This window comes from Dama dama, chromosome 5, assembly GCF_033118175.1.
Source record: "Dama dama isolate Ldn47 chromosome 5, ASM3311817v1, whole genome shotgun sequence".
In the NCBI taxonomy this organism is placed as follows: Eukaryota; Metazoa; Chordata; class Mammalia; order Artiodactyla; family Cervidae; genus Dama; species Dama dama.
The window spans coordinates 61636371-61656659 of NC_083685.1; the positions used below are offsets into that span (position 1 = coordinate 61636371).

Genomic DNA, 20289 nt, shown 5'->3' on the forward strand with positions numbered 1-20289 from the left:
GGTCGAGGAATACTGAAAATAAGGTTTTGGACAAATAGATCCCAGGCCAAAAATAAAAAATTTGGAGTCACAAAAGTAATTTTAGACATGGTGACACTTAAGGATAAACTCATTATACAGAATAAAGAGTTAGAATAAAATGATGCAAAAACTTTATGGATAAAATATAATAATCATAAATATATATGGGCCAAAAACACAGCAGAATCTATTAGAATGTCAAAATCTACTAGAATTACAGAATAACTAACTAAAGTTGACAAAAATTAACAAATTTGATCATGGATGACCAAATCTACCAGAAAATCTAATAGACAGAAATAACTGACATAGATATAACAAAATTTTGTTTTAAAAAAATAAAACAATTTGGATGTAGATTTTGCCCTATATTCAAAAAAAATCTTTTAAAAAGCTTATATTTTACATATCCTCTGATCACAATCCAATTAAATCAGAAATTTAAAATATACAGATGAATTAAAATACTTAACTACTTGGAAATTTTAAAACTAAAAATTGGTTCAATCTAGTTATTCCATTCCTTCAAATATACCCTAAAGAAATGTATATCTTTATCCACAAATATCCACAAAAAGATTTGCACAAGAATGTTCATAACAGCTTTGTATATAATAACCTTAAACAGAAAGTAAACCAAATTTCTGTCAATGGGAGAATGAATAAATAAATAATGATAAATTCATACAAAGAAATTTCAAACAACAATTTAAAAAGAACTATACTGCTACACAGGACATACACACATTACACACCCTACAAATGTTAAAAATGAAGGACTGAAAGTATTAGTCACTCAGTCGTGTCTTTGTGACCCCAGGGACTGTAGCCCACCAGGCTCCTCTATCCATGGAATTCTCCAGGCAAGAATACTGGTGTAAGTAGCCATTCCCTTCTCCAGGGGATCTTTCCAAACCAGGGGTCAAACCTAGGTCTCCTGCACTGCAGGTGGACTCTTTACCACCTAAGCCACCAAGTACATGCTGTATGATACTATCTATATAGATGTAACACTAATCTTAGGTGATACAAATCAGCCTGGTGATATACTGACTGAGAAGGGGCACAAGCGGACTTCCTGTAGTGATGTCAATGTTCTGTACGATGAGAAGAGCTAACCCATTGGCAGAGACCCTGATGCTAGGAAAGACTGGAGGCAAGAGGAGAAGCGGCGAGAGGATGAGATGGTTGAATGGCATCACCGACTCAATGAACATGAGCTTGAGGAAACTCAGGGAGATAGTGAAGCACATAGAAGCCTGGCGTGCTGCAGTTCACGGGGTCACAAAGGGTCAGACATAACTTAACGACTGCACAACAACCACAAATATGCTGATCTATCTGCAGCTACACAGATGTGTAAGTTGTAAAATTCATCTATCTGTACGCTTAATATGTGTTCACTTTAAAGTTATTCAAGTTATACCTTATTAAATAAATATTTAAAATAAAGAAACTGAAATTACCCCTGCTGAAAAAGGAGTGAAAAGGAAACATTAGAACAATTAGGACATCTAAAGCTATAATTAGATCAAATTTATAGGCTTGTAGCCCTTCATTATTAAGGGAGAACAACAATAAATAAAGGAACTTATACTCATTTTAAAATATGTTTTAAAAATAATAAAAATGTATTAAAGGTAAAAGCTAGTATTAATGAAACAAATCTAAAAGTAATGTTCTAAGTCCAAACTTTGGAGCTTCGCAGTGACAACACAGAAACCCTTGAAATTTCAAAGACAAATGTGAGTGGATGTATAAAATATAGTCATTTGTAGAGAACCTATTTTTTTAAATTATTGGCAAACATTTTAAAAATTAGATTGCAATATGCTTGTAAACCTAAAATAAATCAACAATTTCCTAAAGCTAATATAAATTACCACCATTAATCCAAAATATGGGAACTTTGAATAAAGTAATTCCTTTAGAGTAGATTGAAATGTGACCAATAATCTTTTTTTCAAGGAGGAACCTGGACCAAGTATCCTATACCTAGGTTTTACCTAACCTTTAAAAAAGAAATCATTCCAACATTTTAATTAAACGTTCCATAACCATAGAACATGACCAGAAAACTTTTATTTTGTAAAACCAAAATGATCTTAACCATAAAACCTGATGAAGCTGTTCTAAAATATCTACAGATCATTCTTACATATGAAAATATCTGAACTATTCTAAATAAAATACTACCAAATAGAAACAGCTGGATTCCCACTGTTAAAATGTATGGTTATTCTAGAAAAGTCACTACAATGCCAACTAATTTATCAATAAAATAAATAGAATCAAAATAATAAAACAGAGAAAGAGGTCAAGATAAATACATACTACAACTACATATAGAGCGACTTCTGCTGAAATCAACTTGAGGACTTAGCAGAACAGCTCTTTCACAACCAAAGTTGTACAGAAATATCCCCATGGACTTGGGAAGGAAGGGGGAAGTAGTCTGGTTAGGGGGAGGCACCAGCACCCCTGGCTGGCGATAGTGAAGTGGGGGGCAGTATGACTGGCCAGAAGACTCTCTCTGAGGAGCAAAAGGTTTGGGCCACATATTAGTTACCCTAACCCTAGGAGAGCACAAATGTACGAAGAGCATCTAAATGTCACAGATAAAGAAACGTATGCTAAGTTTAAATCATGTCTCACTCATCAAACTGGCAATTCAGATAAAAATTATACTCAACCTTTGCGGGTGGGAGGGTTTCGGTGGGTGGAGGGGAGGTTGAATTTGCCTTTTTGAAAATTATCCTTTTTGAAAATTTAAGAAATTTATGTCTTTTGTTTTAATAATATCACTCTTGGAAATCTATCCCATAGAAATAAAAGCACCAATATAAAATGATGTTTGTAATTGTTGCAAACTATAAACAAATTCTGATCAATAGGAAAATCACTAAATAAAGTGAAATGTATATATATTGTGGAATATTATCAAAGCATTAAGAAGAAAAACAAATATCATATACTAACACATATATATGGAATCTAGAAAAAATAGTACTGATGAACCTATTTGCAGGGACAGAATGGAGATGTAGAAAACGGACTTGTGGATGCAGTGGAGGCAGGAAAGACTAGGACAAATTGAGATACAGCATTGACATAAATGCACTATCATGTGTAAAATAGATAACTAGCAGGAGGCTGCTGTCTAACAGAGGGAGCCCTGCCTGGCACTCCATCATGACCTACTGAGATGGAATGAGCGGGGTAGGAGAGGCTCAAAAGGGAGAGGACATATATTTATTAACATATATTATATATATATATAATTATAGCTGATTTGCATTAATGCATGGCAGAGAACATCACAATATTATAAAGCAATTATCCCCCAAGTAAAAAAAATTTTTCAAAAAAGAGTGTTCTCATGATATACTGCTAAGTGACAAAAGATTCAGTGAAGTGTATGAAATATGATTCTAGTCTATAAAAGAACAATAATCATAAACATGTACTTTCATATGCATATATAAGCAAGAAGAGTATAGAAAAAATTTTTAATTTTATACCACATTATTTACATCATCAAAAAAGGTTTTTACTGTGAAAAATTTCAAAGTTACACAATGTAAAAAAAATATGGCTTCTCTTCAAATATTTTCCAGTCTGCTTACATTACAGAAGTGAAAATTTAATCTACACAGAATGAAAGCAACTTCTCTGTGTAATCGTGAGAAATGAATCCAAGTTTGATTTATAAATAAATAATCAATAGTGTAATGACAAAATGCTCTAAATAGAACTTCAACAATTTGATGTTTTTTTGTCAATTGAACATATCTATGAACATTAGAACTAGGTATTCCATGAAAAAATATTTTATGCCAGTATTTGAAATATATAAGCTGCATGTAAAGGATTAACATTCAAAAAAACACTCTAAACATTCTGGCTTATTTTTTGTTATTTCCTACACATTTTGCTTATTGTGAAATGTTATATTCTATTTTAAGGAAATCATTTATTATAAACATTTACAAATAATTCTATGATTTTTCTCATGCTCATCACACTCAGCTGCTCAGTCGTGTCGGACTCTTTGCGACCCCCTACACTGTAGCCCAACAGGCTCCTCTGTCCCCAGAATTTTCCAGCCAAGAATACTGGCATGGGTTGCCACTTCCTGTTCCAGGGGACCTTCCCAGCCCAGGGATCAAAGCCGCCTCTCTTGTGTCTCCTGCCTTGTCGGCAGATTCCTTACAACTGCACCAGTTAACCTTTCATAAAAAAGTGCTCACACATATGTTAAGTTATAGGACATTTACAGATGAGTGCAGCAAGGGGAATTCTAGTTGTATGCCTAAGTACTTTCCTATCTGACTCCTGGAATTATAATTTCAGCAATAAATAAATTATAACAGTGATACCAAAGTGAGAAGGGAATCACCAGTTCAGCTTACTCTAAATAGATCATGCTAATCACTTCCCTCAAGTAGGCAGCCCTAAACTAAGCATGAGTTAGCCACACCAACCAAAGCAGATTTAATAGCTGAGTCCTTTCTCCAGATCAGGAAGAAGAAAAAATGTGAAGTGACTGACATTTATGAACCTGCAGATGTGCTGCTTTATGCAAAATATGCATCCCTCTATTGTTATGGATTGAATGTTTGTGCCTCTTCCAAATTTCATATGCTGAAGTCCTAAACTCCAATGTTATGATATTAGGGGGAGGACTTTGGGAGGTATTAATAATTAGGCTGAGATGATGGCATGCAGGTAGCGTTCCCATGATGGAATTACTGTCCTTATTTGAAAAGAAACTGACATGAGAGCTAACTCTCACCCCAAGATGAGGACTCAGTGAGGGGACTGTCACCAAGCACCAAATCTACCAGCACTTTGATTTCTGACTTCCAGCCTCTAGAGCTGTGAGGGAAAATATCTGTTGCTTAAATATCCAGTATATGATAGCCCAAGCTGACAAAGACACTAGGTTTGTTGGTGAAATAAATCTGTATTTTTAACTTCAATGCATTTGTCTTCAGAAACTATTATAAACAATAATTTCTTGAATGTAAGCTGGTAGCTACCAGCTTTTAAAATTCATTACATGCAGCACTAACAGAACCAATTCCACAGAGGAAACTGCATACTAGTTACCATTCTGTCTTATTTTTCTTTTAACAGTAAGAATAATGCCTTTAATATTAAACATTTGTCCTGATTGCACAGTTCATTCCTGTTGACTCATAACAGACACTGGCCTGGTACTGTTTATTAACCTTCCTATGAACACAGTGTTTACAGCAGGTGTCTGATTAACATAACTGGTCACCCAAGCCCCATGTTGGCCACATAAGAAAGTAGCTTTGCCTGGCAGCAAGACTGGCTCCTTTATCACCTGATGCATTTGAATCCTAATCAGACTTAACCCTCTTCTAACTTGCCCTTTTGTTGGGTGACTCACACTTGGCTAGCTATGAACACATGTCCTTAAATTCACCAGATCAGTGCAGAAAACTATTTGAATATGCTTTATTAGATATGGCCTCAGGATATATTACAGCTGTTTTCACCTTAAAAACCTTAAAAACACCATACAAACTAAATAAATATAAGAGGAACAAAATGTCCTTTTGAAACCTGGTAAACAAAGGTGATGCTGGTGTGATTCCAGGAGCCAGACCATTCTCAATCCCTATGAAGCGACACACACAATAGATCTGAAAGAGATGCCCCATGCTTAAAATCATATCTTTCAACAGACCTAACAGATTACTCCCGAAGAAGAAACTATAATCTGTGTATTACTCTAGGATCTCCACAGACTTGCCTGGAGAAGAGTTTTGCAAAGTTCTGAGAGGAGCAGACTTTTCCTGAAGGGTAACTAACAAGATATGTCAACTAAATCACCTACTTTCTATTATCTCTAGGAATATATGGATGTAGGCTACCTTTTCCATTTTTTCCCTAATCCACTAATTTTAGAGGAAATTTGGGAAGATTTTCTTTGCACCTTAGTACTGGCATAGGTTGTGCACCCTGCTGTGGCTGGTGATGCCATCTCGCCCCTCCTTACTGTATACAAGGCCATCTTCAGTGAACTGGATCATCACAGTGAACAAAATAGATAAGAACCCTGTCAAGTTGAAATCAACAGCATGTTGGAGGACACAGACCATAAACAAAAAATACGTGTGTAATATAAAACCAGATAGTGATAAATAGAACAAGAAAAATAAATATTAAACAAATGGAAGCCACGAATACCTGAGAACCTTGTATGCAGGTCAAGAAGCAGTAAGTAGAACCAGACATGGAACAATGGACCAGTTTAAAATGGGCAAAGGAGTACATCAAGGCTGTATATTGTCACCTTGCTTGTCTAACTTATATACAGAATACATCATGCAAAATGCCAGGCTGGATGAATCACAAGATGGAATCAAGATTGCAGGGAGAAATATCAACAATCTCAGACATGAAGATGATACCACTTTAATGGCAGAAAGCAAAGAGGAACTAAAGAGTCTCTTGATGAAGGTGAAAAGGACAGTGGAAAAGCTGGCTTAAAACTCAATATTCATAACCTAAGATCATGGCATCTGGTCTCACCACTCCATGGCAAATTGATGGGGAAAAAAATGGAAACAGTGACAGACTATTTTCTTGGGCTCCAAAATCACTGCAGATGGTGACTGCACCCATGAAATTTAAAGACACTTTCTCCTTGAAAGCTATGACCAAGTTAGACAGCATATTAAAAAGCAGAGACATTACTTTGCTGACAAAGGTCTGTCTAGTCAAAGCTATAGTTTTTCCAGTAGTCAAGTATGAATGTGAGAATTGGACCATACAGAAGGCTGAGTGCTGAAAATTGATGGTTTGAACTGTGGTGTTGGAGAAGACTCTTGAGACTCCCTTGGACTGCAAGGAGATCCAACCAGTCAATCCTAAAGGAAATCAGTCCTGAATATTCATTGGAAGGACTGATGCTGAAGCTGAAACTCCAATACTTCAGCCACCTGATGCAAAGAGCCAACATTGGAAAAAGATTCTGATGCTGGGAAGGATTGAGGGCAGGAGGAGAAGGGGGTGACAGAATGAGATAGTTGATGGCATCATCGACTCAGTGGACATGAGTTTAAGCAAACTATAGGAGATTGTGAAGGACAGGGAAGCCTGAGGTGATGCAGTCCATGGGGTTGCAAAGAGTCAGACACAACTTAGGAATAATCAACAAAGAAATGGAGGAGGACAGATGGCAGAGGACAGTGGGAGGAGAGTGGGACATTTCAGAGAAGAAAATCAGGAAAGGCCTTTCTGAGCAAATGATATTTGATTGGTATGTGAGTTAAAATTTTAGGAGTTATCCATGAGGAAAGAAAATTCTAAATAGTATAAGTAGCAAATGCAAAGAATTTTCTGTTTTCAAAAAACTAAATGTCATTAGCTTGACTGGAGTGGAGCAAGCAAGAGGGAGGGGGTAGGACCTGAGGTTGGAAAGGTAGAACATATATCATTTCTTGGATGTTTGGAGTTTATTCTGCATGTGATATGAAGGAACTGGAGATTTTTAAATTTTTATTTTTAGTTATTTCAGACATTCAGAAAAGAAATCAAGGGGGAAAATGAGCTCTGTATACCCAGAACCCAAATTAAGAAACGTTACAAGACTTGACTCTCCTTCACACCTGAATAGCAAGAAAAGAAAGTACCAAGCAAGATAAGTAAACTGCAGAGATCCAACGTAGTATTTTACACCTATATCCAACAGTACTGCTGTTCTTCCTGTTGTTTAGCCACTAAGTCATGTCTGACTCTTTGCAACCCCGTGGACTGTAGCCTGCCAGGCTTCTCTGTCCATGGTATTTCCCAGTCAAGAGCACTGAAGTGGGTTGCCATTATATTGTGCACTTAAAAATTTGTTAGTAGGACAGATCTCATGGGATATATTCCTACTGCAACATAAAATAATAAAGGAAATAATTCAAACAATAATTTATATCTTTATAAAGAAAACCACTGAAAGGCATAAAACATGTAAATGCAAAATATGTGATGTAAAAATACATAATTTTATAATTTTTGTACAATTTATAAAACATAAAGACTTAACCTATTAGCAGAAAAATTAATATTAAAAAGAAGTCCATGGTCTACAAATTATCTCAACATTAACTGAATTTTTACTGGAAAGAAAAAATCAATTCTCACATTTCTATAAAAGTAAAAAATTTCAAGAAAGTCCAAAGCAAAAGAAAAAAAGAAAGTGGTAAACTCTCCTTGCCAGGTATGGCCCATTATAAAACTACACTAGTCTGGGCACTGGTGTAGGGACATACCAGCTTCCCAGGTGGTGCTAGTGGTAAAGAACCTGCCTGCCAAAGCCGGAGATGCAAGACACAGGGGTTCGATCCCTGGGTCAGGAAGATTCCCCTGGAGGAAAGCATGGCAACCCACTCCAGTATTACTGCCTAAAGAATCCCATGGACAGAGGAGCCTGGCAGGCTACAGTCCATAGGGTCACGAAGAGTTAGACCCAACTGAAGCGACTTAGCACACACACACATAAGGATATACAGAGATAAAAGAATCAGAAATGTTTCTAGTAGAAATGAACCCAGAAACAGGACCAGATTTAAGTGGAAATTTGACATCTGTTAGAAGGAGCATGTCATTCCCTTATCTTTCCCTCTATTTTTTTCTCTCCCAGACCCACAATCTAATGTGGAGCTCAGATTTACCTGTGCCAGACAGCTCTCCATTTATGCAAAAATCTCATTATTTCAACAGCAGCTTCCAGGGAAGTTTCATCTGGGCTAAATTTGCAGCATATCTGACTGTTAGGTTATTATGATGGAGGTTTTAGTTTCACACTTGGTATTTTGAATGCTACATTCTTACTCTCTATCAACGTTACCCTCTCTTCTCTGTAACTGACTGGGTTCCCTGACATGCCGAGACTCCTTACAGAGCTGTTTCTTCTTTAGTGTGAAAAAAGAAAAAGGGAAGTAATCGTTATTCTGAATTTGCTATCTTTCTTTACCATTCATGTCTTTATGATTTTACTACATATGCATGTACTCTCAAGCAATATAAAATATAACCTTGAATATCTACAACTTATCGATATAATAAATTATGTGTCTCTGAAACTTTTTCTTCACTTATAACTTTTCATTTTACAAATATTTATCCAGTTGATGTATGTAGCATTAGCCCACTGCTTAAGTGGTGTTTATTATATATTTCATGGATTCTTTTTATACATCCGAAGTACTTTCATATGTGCGTGCTAAGTCGCTTTAGTTATATCCGTGACTCTGTTACACTATGGACTGTAACCCACAAGGCTCCCTTGTCCAGGGTATCCAGGCAAGAATACTAGAGTGGGTTGCCATGCCCTTCTCCAGGGGATCTTCCTGACCCAGGTATCGAAGCCATGTCTCCTGCATTGCAGGCGGATTCTTTACCATCTGAGCCACCAGGGAAGCCTAAAGTATTTCATAATATGTATTAAAAAGAAGAAAGGTATGGGAAGTAAAGAAGGAAATAGACATGGCAAATAGACTCAATAGTTTGAGGAATTTCTTACAAAAGAGAGCAACGAAGCAGAATGGTAATTGAAGAATGAAGAAACAGTAGATTACATAGCATCCAGGGAGGGTGTTTGTAAGATGGAAAAGTTCTTAGCATGTTTGTGTGCTCTTAAGATATAGTTCACAGAGAGAATAATTGATAGAAGTGAGACAGGAAATAATCTGGAGCAAGAATGTAAAGTGAAAGTGTTAGTCACTCAGTCATACCCAACTCTTTGTGACTCTATGGACTGTAGCCCACCAGGCTCCTCCGTCCATGGGATTCTCCAGGCAACAACACTGGAGTGGGCTACCATTCCCTTCTCCAGGGGGTCTTCCCGACCCAGGAATCGAACACAGGTCTTCATCGCAGGCAGATTCTTTACCTTCTGAGCCACCAGTGAAGCCCAAGGAAGTAAAGAGAGGAGTAAAATCCTTGGGTAAGTCAGAGATAACAGAATACTGTGATCAAGAAAGGATGAAAGGGAAAGTTCATCCATTGCAAGAGGGAGAAAAGCAGGCTCTGAGGCTGAAAATGCTGGAAGCCTGATGGATTGGGAGGTCAGAAGATAAGATAATCCTTTCTAATTTGTCTGCTCTATCAGTTTCGTTAGAGATAAGGTAATGAATAGAAAGGAGGAAGAGGAGATGTTTAAAGTCTGAGGAGGGCCAAGATCATGTGGAATATTAATCAGGGAGAGGAGGAGTCTGAATTAACTTGAAAAGTGGAATAAAACTGCTTGGCATTTCTGAGGGTCCACTTGACATTTGTGATCAGAAATTGAAAGTGAAATAAATCAGCATAGTTATATTCTTCTCCAGCCATGCCATGTTTATTTGTATAAACTAGGCAGAAAGTTGGTTCTACCAGATCTAGCCTCTTGGAAAACAAGTCTGAGGAGGGTAAGGAGGTTAAAAAGGATGCATGGGTACCACGGAATGAATCTAAGATGAGTAAGGAGAAAGGTAAAAACAAAAATCTCTGGGGTTATGAATACTGTATAAAGAGTCTCTTGATGAGGGTGAAAGAGAAGAGTGAAAACGCTGGCTTAAAACTCAACATTAGAAAAAACTAAGATCATGACATCTGGTTCCATCACTTCATAGGAAATAGAAGGGGAAAAACTGGAAACAGATTTTATTTTCTTGGGCTCCGAAATCACTGAGGATGGTGACTGCATCCATGAAATTAAATGACGTTTATTCCTTGGAAGGAAAGCTATGACAAACCCAGACAGATTATTAAAAAACAGAGACATCACTTTCCCAACAAAGGTCTGCATAGTCAAAGCTGTGGTTTTCCAGTAGCCATGTACAAGGATGTGAGCCTTGGATAACAAAGAAGGCTGAGTGCCAAAGAACTGATGCTTTTGAATTGTGCTGGAGAAAACTCTTGATAGACCCTTGGACTTCAAGGAGATCAAACCAGTCAATCTTAAGGGAATTAGACTGAATATTCATTGGAAGGACTAATACTGAAACTCCAATCCTTTGGCTACCTGATGCAAAGAGCCAACTCACTGGAAAAGACCCTGATGCTGGGAAAGATCGACAGCAAAAGGAGAACAAGGTGGAAGAGGATGAGATGGTTAGATAGCATCACCTAGTCAATGGACATGAACCTGAGCAAACTCTAGGAGATGGTGGAGGACAGAGGAGCCTGCAATCCATGGGTCACAAAGAGTCGAGCACGGCTTAGGGACAGAACAACAAAAATCAATACTGTAAATATAGGAAAGTTGGATGTTAACGGTCCCCATGGGGATGCAGATTTATTGAAAGGATCTAAGAGCCAAACAGATATTAAGAGGTGATTAGAGAGTAAGAGGCTATAAAGGAAGATGAAAGATGTTACTAGGAACAAGAAAACCTAGTTACAACCTAAGAAGTAATTAAGTAGCTATCAGAATGCAATCATTAGAAGTGAAGACTCTAGAAAATGAGAGATCAAGATCATGAAAACTATTTTTGCAAGCACCTTCAGAAGACTGAGAACATAAAACCACTGGAAGGAAACAGAATAAAAAAATCTTCAAGATATTTCAAACGCTATGTCCTGCGAATGTATATTAAGGAGATGGTTATCATCTGCAGACCAACCATTTAGAATATGGTAGTTATAGTAATAGGCCTCTTTGTCTCTTACTGTAACTGAAACATCATGGAGAACCATGGTATTAGGAGTATTCCAAACAGTGACTGGTTCTAGGTATCCTCCAAAAATACAAAAGTATGCCATCAGCAAGAGGTATGCAGTAGTTATACCAACAATCATCTCATTCCTGAGAAGCTGCACTAGTCTTTATTCTGTACAATAATTAGAACTGTTTTTCCAAGGGCGGATTAAGATTTACCTGCTAGAAATTAGTTAGCTGATATGAGATATTAACGCAACACAAGTGTTCATTCTCTTTCTGGCTCCAGTCACCCAAGGGTGAGGCTCACCTGCATGGCACAGACATCCTAGTGCAGGTTCAGCATACCAGTCCTGGTTCTGTCCTCTCTCTCCTCAATGAATTCTTGGGAGTTCCAGAAAACGAAAGTTATAGGGATTATCATTTAATCCATTCAAATTTATTTCTGACTTTGAAAGTCTGGGTACATTAACTTCCTTACAATCAAAAGATTTGGAATTCACTTTACAACTCATTTAAATACATGAATATGTTATGAAACCTTGGCAAAGAGCCATGAGTTTAAGTGATTGTTTAATATTAAATGCAAAGCTCAATTGCTAGAAAATATGCACAATAAACTGTATAATCAAATTTATGTTTTCTCCAATTGGTACTATGAATTAAACTCCACAAAAAATAAAGAGAAAGAGAAGATTATGGTATCTGCCTTTCTTATAGGCAGTTATTAGTGCTGGTGGGAGTTACTAACTATAATACACATGCCATACAAATGTGCTTATATATGTGTTCCTATTTTTACCAAAAAGGATTGTAAGTACATTCAAGGACATATATGAAAATCAAGTCCTCTCTATCCAAACCACTAAGCAACATCATCTAAAAGGATGCTTGGTCCTTCATCATACTAAAAAATATATAAGCATTGGGAGATAAAGAATCATTGGCAGAAATACTTCAAAAGAATAGAAACATGAGATATTTACATTAAAATTCCTAGAAAGCTATGCTGTAAAAGAAGCTTGCTCTACAAACATCTCGCATAACAGGCCAACATGACTCTGATTAAAAAAGTAACAATAACACTTCCACACAACAGTATTGGCATGTTGATTTCAACCTGGCAGTCACAGAAGTTTAAATTTTGGAAACATAAATACCAAAGTGAAACTGATGGGCTTATACCTAAAGAAGTAAATTTTAAGGAAACAATCCTTTAGCATTAACTTTTGGCCTCTAAGCTGCCAAACTCACAGCGTTCTGCAAGAAGCTTGGTTTTATGAATCTGAATCATACGCTTTCATTTCAATAATACTTATAACTTAGATCAGCGTGATAGACTTCACATCAGAGCAGTATCATGGTGCCTTACTGAGCAGAGTTTAACTCTTTTTGAGCTTGATTCAGAAATGCTAGAAAACGTTCATTCCTAAAGGAGACTTAAGAAGTAAACTGAGAACTGTAAATTTTACTTTACTGTAAAGTTCTGAGAACCATTTTAAGTCCTTTCGAAGTTTTCACTTCACTCTAGGAAATCACAGTATTCTGAATCAAGTGAAATGCCAGAAAAAAAAAAAAGTTCTTGAATGCTATGTTTATGATGTTGGAATAATTATACTATATCATAAAATTTTGCATTTCACAAGAATTTCTGATGAAATATTTTATACTAATGTTTCTTTCATTTATCAGAGCCTTGCAGAGCAAAGTTGCTCTCACCAGGGAATTTATATTCCTGATATTATAGTAATTCAATCATATAAAACAAAGGCTTGTTGGTAGATCTCTGTGTGTTAGGAAGACTGGGTGTGTAATCTTAATAAACAGAGATCTAACAAAAGGAACCTAAAGCCTTGCTCTCAAACAGACTTATGAAAGTAATTATACCTTTATTGAAGTTATTCCATTCTCCAACCCCTGCTGTTCCTGTTGTTTCTTAAAGATGGTTATTTTCCACTTAAAGAAAACAGACAGGCTTTAGAAGAATAGCTGGTGTTAAGTACTATTACAGAATTTAATCAGATTCTCTATGCAGCTTATAGAACAATAGTACAAATATGTCAACCTAAATAATAAAAGACTCAAAGAAACCCAGAATGGTTAATTAGGGTAAACTAATAATTGGAGTAACAACTCACATGATTGTAGGATAGCAATGAGGGGAAAACGAGTCTTCCAAAGGCAATGACCATTCTCAGGGCATATCATTAGCACAGGATTTCATAGGCTTTGCATAGCCATGGATTAAGTGATAGAAGGCATTAGCAGTGTTAAATAATGTAAGATGAGACAAAATGTCAAGAACTATCCTTTTAAAAGTTTTAGAGGAGAAAGCAGGAGGAATTTTAGGAGCAGCTGCTTGGATTAGGTAGCTGAAGCAAGGTGATGACAGATGTTTCAGGATTGCTCTTTGCCCCTAGGGTTTGGTCTCTAGTTTATTCAGGGGGTATTTGAGCTCTAGGGAAAAGTGTTTAAATAGCTCCTACTGTCACATAACTGATTTATAACCAAAATCTAATTTGCATTGTGCATTTGGAAACAACCATTTCCCATAGGCAGATGACAGGTGGATAAGGGACTTAAAACAAGGAGAATCCTATAGGGAAAAGCAACCACAGTCCAACTAGGTCTCAGTGAATGATGGTATCTTTTAGTCAGCAGTTTTAGTGACATTGTGCCTTCTCCAGGTACCCACCCAGCAGACACATGCCTCCTCTATTCAGAGTTGCCAGCAGCCCTGTAAGTTCTAATTTGCTTTTCACACACTCCTTTATGCATTAAACCTTTTTTTTAATCACCGTGTTAACACTTTACAGTGACTGACTCAAGTCTTAAGTACACTCTATAACTTTCGCTGATTTCCAAATTTTAGCCATAATTAATACTTGTATCATCTTAGCACTTGACATATATGTGAATGTATAAGCATTTACAACACTGCATTTATCCAGTTAAACATGTGCATGTCCCTCCAGTTATTATGGAGACTGAGATCTCTGAACCATATTACATTTCACAGCCCACATTAAGAGCTCAAAAGATGTTTGTTAACAATATTTGCAATGATTTTATCAAAAAAAATCCTGGATTGTCTCAACTAAGGAAGGCATCCATATAATACACTCTAATGCATTTCCTTTCACTTTATGACTTGTACCTGAAATTATCCACTGGATAAGAAAATGTGCTTTTTACATTTCGCATGGCTGAAAGCACTACCAGGAAAAAAACAGCATCCTGTTATACAAGGGTTATAGACATCCCCTGACAGAACCTTTATATCTCTGTAGTGCACAGAAAGAGTCTGTAGATTCATGAGACTTTAGCAGTAAACCCATCAGAGCAGGCGGGGTAAACATCAAACACTTCTCAAGTTATCCAGTGTTGCATAACAAAATACTTAATCCTGCTTAAAAAACGTCATGGCAGTACAATTCAGGGAACTCATTGGTGAAGGGGAGGTGATATTAGAAAGTCTCTTCCTATTGTTCAGTCATCAGCATAGCTGCCAGGCTTTCCTAATAGTGACCACATGCCTAAATCATCTTTATTGCTTCATTTCTGATAATGTGATTTTGTGCTTGGAATTATATTTATTTACCTGCCTTGGACTGCAAGGAGATCCAACCAGTCCATCCTAAAGGAGATCAGTCCTGGGTGGTCATTGGAAGGTCTGATGTTGAAGCTGAAATTCCAATACTTTGGCCACCTGATGCAAAGAACTGACTCGTTTGAAAAGACCCTGATGCCGGGAAAGATTGAGGGCAGGAGGAGAATGAGATGACAGAGGATGAGATGGTTGGATGGCATCACTGACTCAATGGACATGAGTTTGGGTGAGCTCTAGGAGTTGGTGATGGACAGGGAGGCCTGGCATGCTGCAGTCCATGGGGTCGCAAAGAGTCAGACACGACTGAGCCACTGAACTGAACTGAACTGAACCTGCCTCTGCATTTTTTGAGCATTTTGTCCTCCTCTAGTGAACAAATGTAGACCTATATAGGTCATAGGCTCTGACCAACTAGATGATGACAAGGATCTGAAGACCTGGCCAATATCAATATGCTCAAAATGAGAATTATTTTCTCCACATAACAAGCCATCAAAGGAAGTTCAATTGATTTGAAGAGGTAAGAAAAAAATCAACACCCATGGGCATTAACAGCATACATAACACACTTCATAAGAAATGTAAGAAATAAATGTGCAGATACTGCAGATCAGTTGGTCAGGACACCCCACATGCTACGTCGCTACATAGCCCTCAATTGTTATGTGGTCACAATCTCATAAGAAGAAATTCAAAAGCCAAATAGATTGAAATTGAAGTTTGATGGATGGAGGTTAGAAATCTTAACTCCTTGTGAGAAGCAGTGAGCTCATGGCCAGAAATTTGTTCTAGCAACATAAATATATAGTGTATTTATTATATAAAATTACATTAAAAAGGATTGTTTTTATTATATAAAAAGAAGAAGACAGATTGCCAGACACTTTCCCCGACCTTTACAGTGCACTAAGAGATCTCTGTAAGACCTGGCGACCCTCCAGTCAGTAGCCACATGTCATTCTGAAACATAAAACTGCTAGTATATTTCATTTCATCTTTTGTTTTTAGTATGTATTTTCAAAATGCTTTATGCTAAGAATGTGTTAAATTTCTTTTTTAGAAGTTATTTAAAATAAGGTTTTTGTAACATGTTACCTCTGATACTTCTGCATTCTTTTATCATTAGAATTTCTTTGGCCCTAGAATACTCTTACTATCTTATCTTTTTAAAATCCTCTTTAATTCCTTTCTTGTGTAATCAAAATCTTCTTGTTAAAGAGCTTGCTCATATGAAAAAAAAAAAAGGGGAAAATCATTATATTATCCCTCGTTTATAAATAAAGTCGTATCTTGAAAATATAACAGGAAATCCAGTGTTGTCTGCTTTTAGTAAACAAAACTGTACCCTAAGGGGCAGGAGGGCCAGGACACAGTTGCAATTTGCCACCAACTTGGGAGCCCAGAATAATTCATATCCTACCTCAGACCATTGTTTCTTCAGATGCAGAGAATGTCTTAGGGTTTAAGACTTTTCATCTAGGGCTCCACAGTGAAAGTGGACTTGTCTTCATTATTGAGGTAATTTTAGTTGCTGAAAACAAACTAAGGTTTCTGTTCTCATGTTGAGAAAACGCTGGAAAATTTTCCAAGTTTAAACTTCTAAAAGTTAGGCAGATGTGAGAATATAATATAGAATGAAATGTATTATTTTCTTTAATATATGTCATTCTATTGTTATTAGTTTCACTTGTTGAGATGTGAATCAAGTAAAGGTTCTCATGTCTGCATAGTTATCGGCTTTCAAGATTGACCTCTACATTCAGTCTGAAGTTGCTTCATTCTCCCAAAGAAAGATTTTCAGACAAAAATCATATCCTCAGTTACAATTTTAGTTACCGTAGTGATAAGAAGAAAAAAAAAGGGGGCGGGGGAAGCTAAAAATACCTGAACACAAAGACCAGTTTTGAAACTTTGACCTAGTTGGTGTCATACACTGAAGAAGTTAATCAATTGAATTAAGTATACATGAGTTAGGTGAAATATGCTACTGGATGAAAAAATGTGTAGGTTGCACATCTGGAGCTATTACCCACAATCAAAGAAGTCAGTATGAATGAAGATGATTGACAATCCAAAATGCATAAAATCAGATTCCCTTACCAGAAGCAAGCAGAAAACACTAGCTCCATTTCCCACAAATTTTTGGTTTTCTTTCCATTATTTTAGAATATCTCTATTTTAAATTAATGCTTCTTATGAACTAGAATTGTTTAACTGGATACAGCAACATAACTGGACATATATTTTAAATTATGTTAGAGTGGCTTTATAAAGGAAAGTTTCCCAATTTTAGGCATTATAATAAAAACAGTATGTTTTTAAGCTAACTGTTCTTTTTTTTAATTTTTTTTTCATTTATTTATATTAGTTGGAGGCTAATTCCGTTACAATATTGTAGTGGTTTTTGCCATACATTGACATGAATCAGCCATGGATTTACATGTGTTCCCCATCCTGAACTCCCCTCCCACCTCCCTCCCCATCCCATCCCTCTGGGTCATCCCAGTGCACCAGCCCTGAGCACTTGTCTCATCAAGTGCTATCAAACCTGGACTGGTGATCTGTTTCACAATTGATAATATACATGTTCTTTTGAAAATTCTAGTTTTAATAAGAAATTTAATAAAGTGAAACATTTACAGAAAACCTACTATATCACAAGGCATTATCTAGTCTGTGAAAGACCAATAAAAGGCAGTACTTGCTGTCAAGAACATTTTAATCATCCATCCAATTACGTTTTTGTAATAGTGAACTTTTAAATTTTACTCCACATAGTAAAGAGCATTGAACTTGATTTTGAGAGACCAGGGTTAAAGTTTCAGCTCTCCTAATGAGCTTTAAAAACTCTAAGTCTCAGTTCTCTCATCTGTAAAGTGAGCATAAATGAGCATATCTCTTGTAGTACACAGGTCATTATGATAATCAAGAGATGATATGGGTAGAAACCAATGGATGACATTCAATACAAAAATATCTATAGAAATAAGTCACAAAACAATATTTTAACTTTCAAAATTAAAAAATTATGAAAATTAATTTCCATAACTATTTCAGTATACTAAGGAATTGTTTAAGAATAATAATAACAGACATTTATTGGCATTTAAAATGATCCACAAGTTTTACATTAATTATTCCATTTAAAAGTCACAACAGTCCAACTATTTTGATAGCATTATCTTGCTTTAAACATATATTAATAAAATAAGGCATAGCAGAGATAAACAACTTGTCCAAAGACATACAGCTAATAAGTGATGAAGTCAGGAATTAAATCCAGGCAATCTAAAATTAAGCCATGCTCTAAACCCAAGCCTCTATGATACACTCTAAAATAATCAGTGAAGGAAAATACTACTATGAAATATAATTTGAAGAAAAACTTATATTTTAAATTACTAACACTAATCAGAATAAGTTTCTGAAATCTCTAATTGATTCTACTTTGCTGCATTCAACTTATTGAATTTTATTATTTATTATAAAGAAAAATGGTAAGAATTTAAATGTACAATAGTAAATGCTTTACAGAATACCTTTATGACTGAGTTATTACTCAGTCATAAATAATGTTGTAAAAGGTATTTATGGCTTGGGAATTAAGGAGTATTGTTAACCAAAAAATGTAGATTTTGCATCACGTATGTGCTCAGTACTAAGTCATGCCAGACTCCTTGTGACCCTATGGACTGTAGCCCACCAGGCTCCAAGGGATTTTCTAGGTAAAAATACTGGCATGGGTTGCCATTTCCTCTTCCAGGGGATCTTCCCGACCCAGGGATCAAACCCATGTCTCCTGCATTGGCAGGCAGATTCTTTACCAATGAGCCCAACATGTAGAAAATTCCAATTTTCATAAAAAATGTTCTATGTGAAGGAAAAAAACTGAAAATGATAAACATCAAATATTAATTTCTATTTGTTAGTAATTTTATATATTTCTATATTCTCAAATTTTCTATAAAAAATGCTCAATGTTTTTGTTAGTGGGAAAAAATTGCTTAAACATTCAAAGTGACCTGGATGCTCCTCGAGTCTGTGAAACAAATTTACCAAGAGCCTAGAAAATTTTTCTGGGTACTAAGAATGCAACAGTGGCAAAACAAAGCCCATACAGAGGTAAAGTATTAGGTCAATTTACACTAAGAACGAACAAAGAGAATTTCAACCCATATGAAGCTTCAACCTTGTCACTCCGACATTAATCATACATTTCTACTGGCATGTGGGCCCTTCTCCTCTATTACAAAAAAAGATCTTGAGTTATTTTGTTTTGTTTGTTTACCTTTTCCTCTCAGTTAAATTTGGGGTACCTCATTCATCATCTCTAAACATGGTAGAAAGCCATAGCATTAGGGTGGACATAGAAAGAAATGTTGAGAAGAATTTTAAGGAGTTAAGAAAAATTCATTGAGATTTCCCACACCTTGGTGACAATTTCCACCCCCTTACCAGTATAGAGAAAGGAGAAATGTTGCTCCATTTAACTTATTAAATATTCCTACATAATGCATGCTATCCTTTCACTTATTTACTGTTAAGAAAAGAAATGATTTTATTGTGTTAGAAATAATTTATAATGTTTAAACATTCAAACTTGACTATATTTTTTGTACCAAATATATTCAGGAGAAATCATTGTAGCATCAGTATTTAAAATATGGTGGTTTTAAATGTATTCAGATAACAACACAGTGTATCAAAAAATATATTAGAAGCTTTCTAAAAGCTAAAATCATCTCCCCCACTCCTTTAAAGGTAACTTTTTTCTTATTTTTTATTGAAGGATAATGGCTTTATAGAATTTTGCTGTTTTCTGTCAAACCTCAACATGAATCAGCTATAGTGAAAGTGAAGTAGCTCAGTCATGTCCGACTCTTTACAACACCGTAGACTGTAGCCTACCAGGCTCCTCCCTCCATGAGATTCTCCAGGCAAGAATACTGGAGTGGGTTGTCATTTCCTTCTCCAGGGGATCTTCCCAACC

At 36.1% G+C, this 20289-nt stretch overlaps 1 protein-coding gene across 1 annotated transcript in view; it reads right to left on the bottom strand.

Annotated features, from left to right (window-relative positions):
* Window positions 1-20289, bottom strand: part of LOC133055543 (IQ domain-containing protein M-like) — a 155695-nt gene that overhangs the window by 110905 nt on the left and 24501 nt on the right. The window lies entirely within an intron of this gene.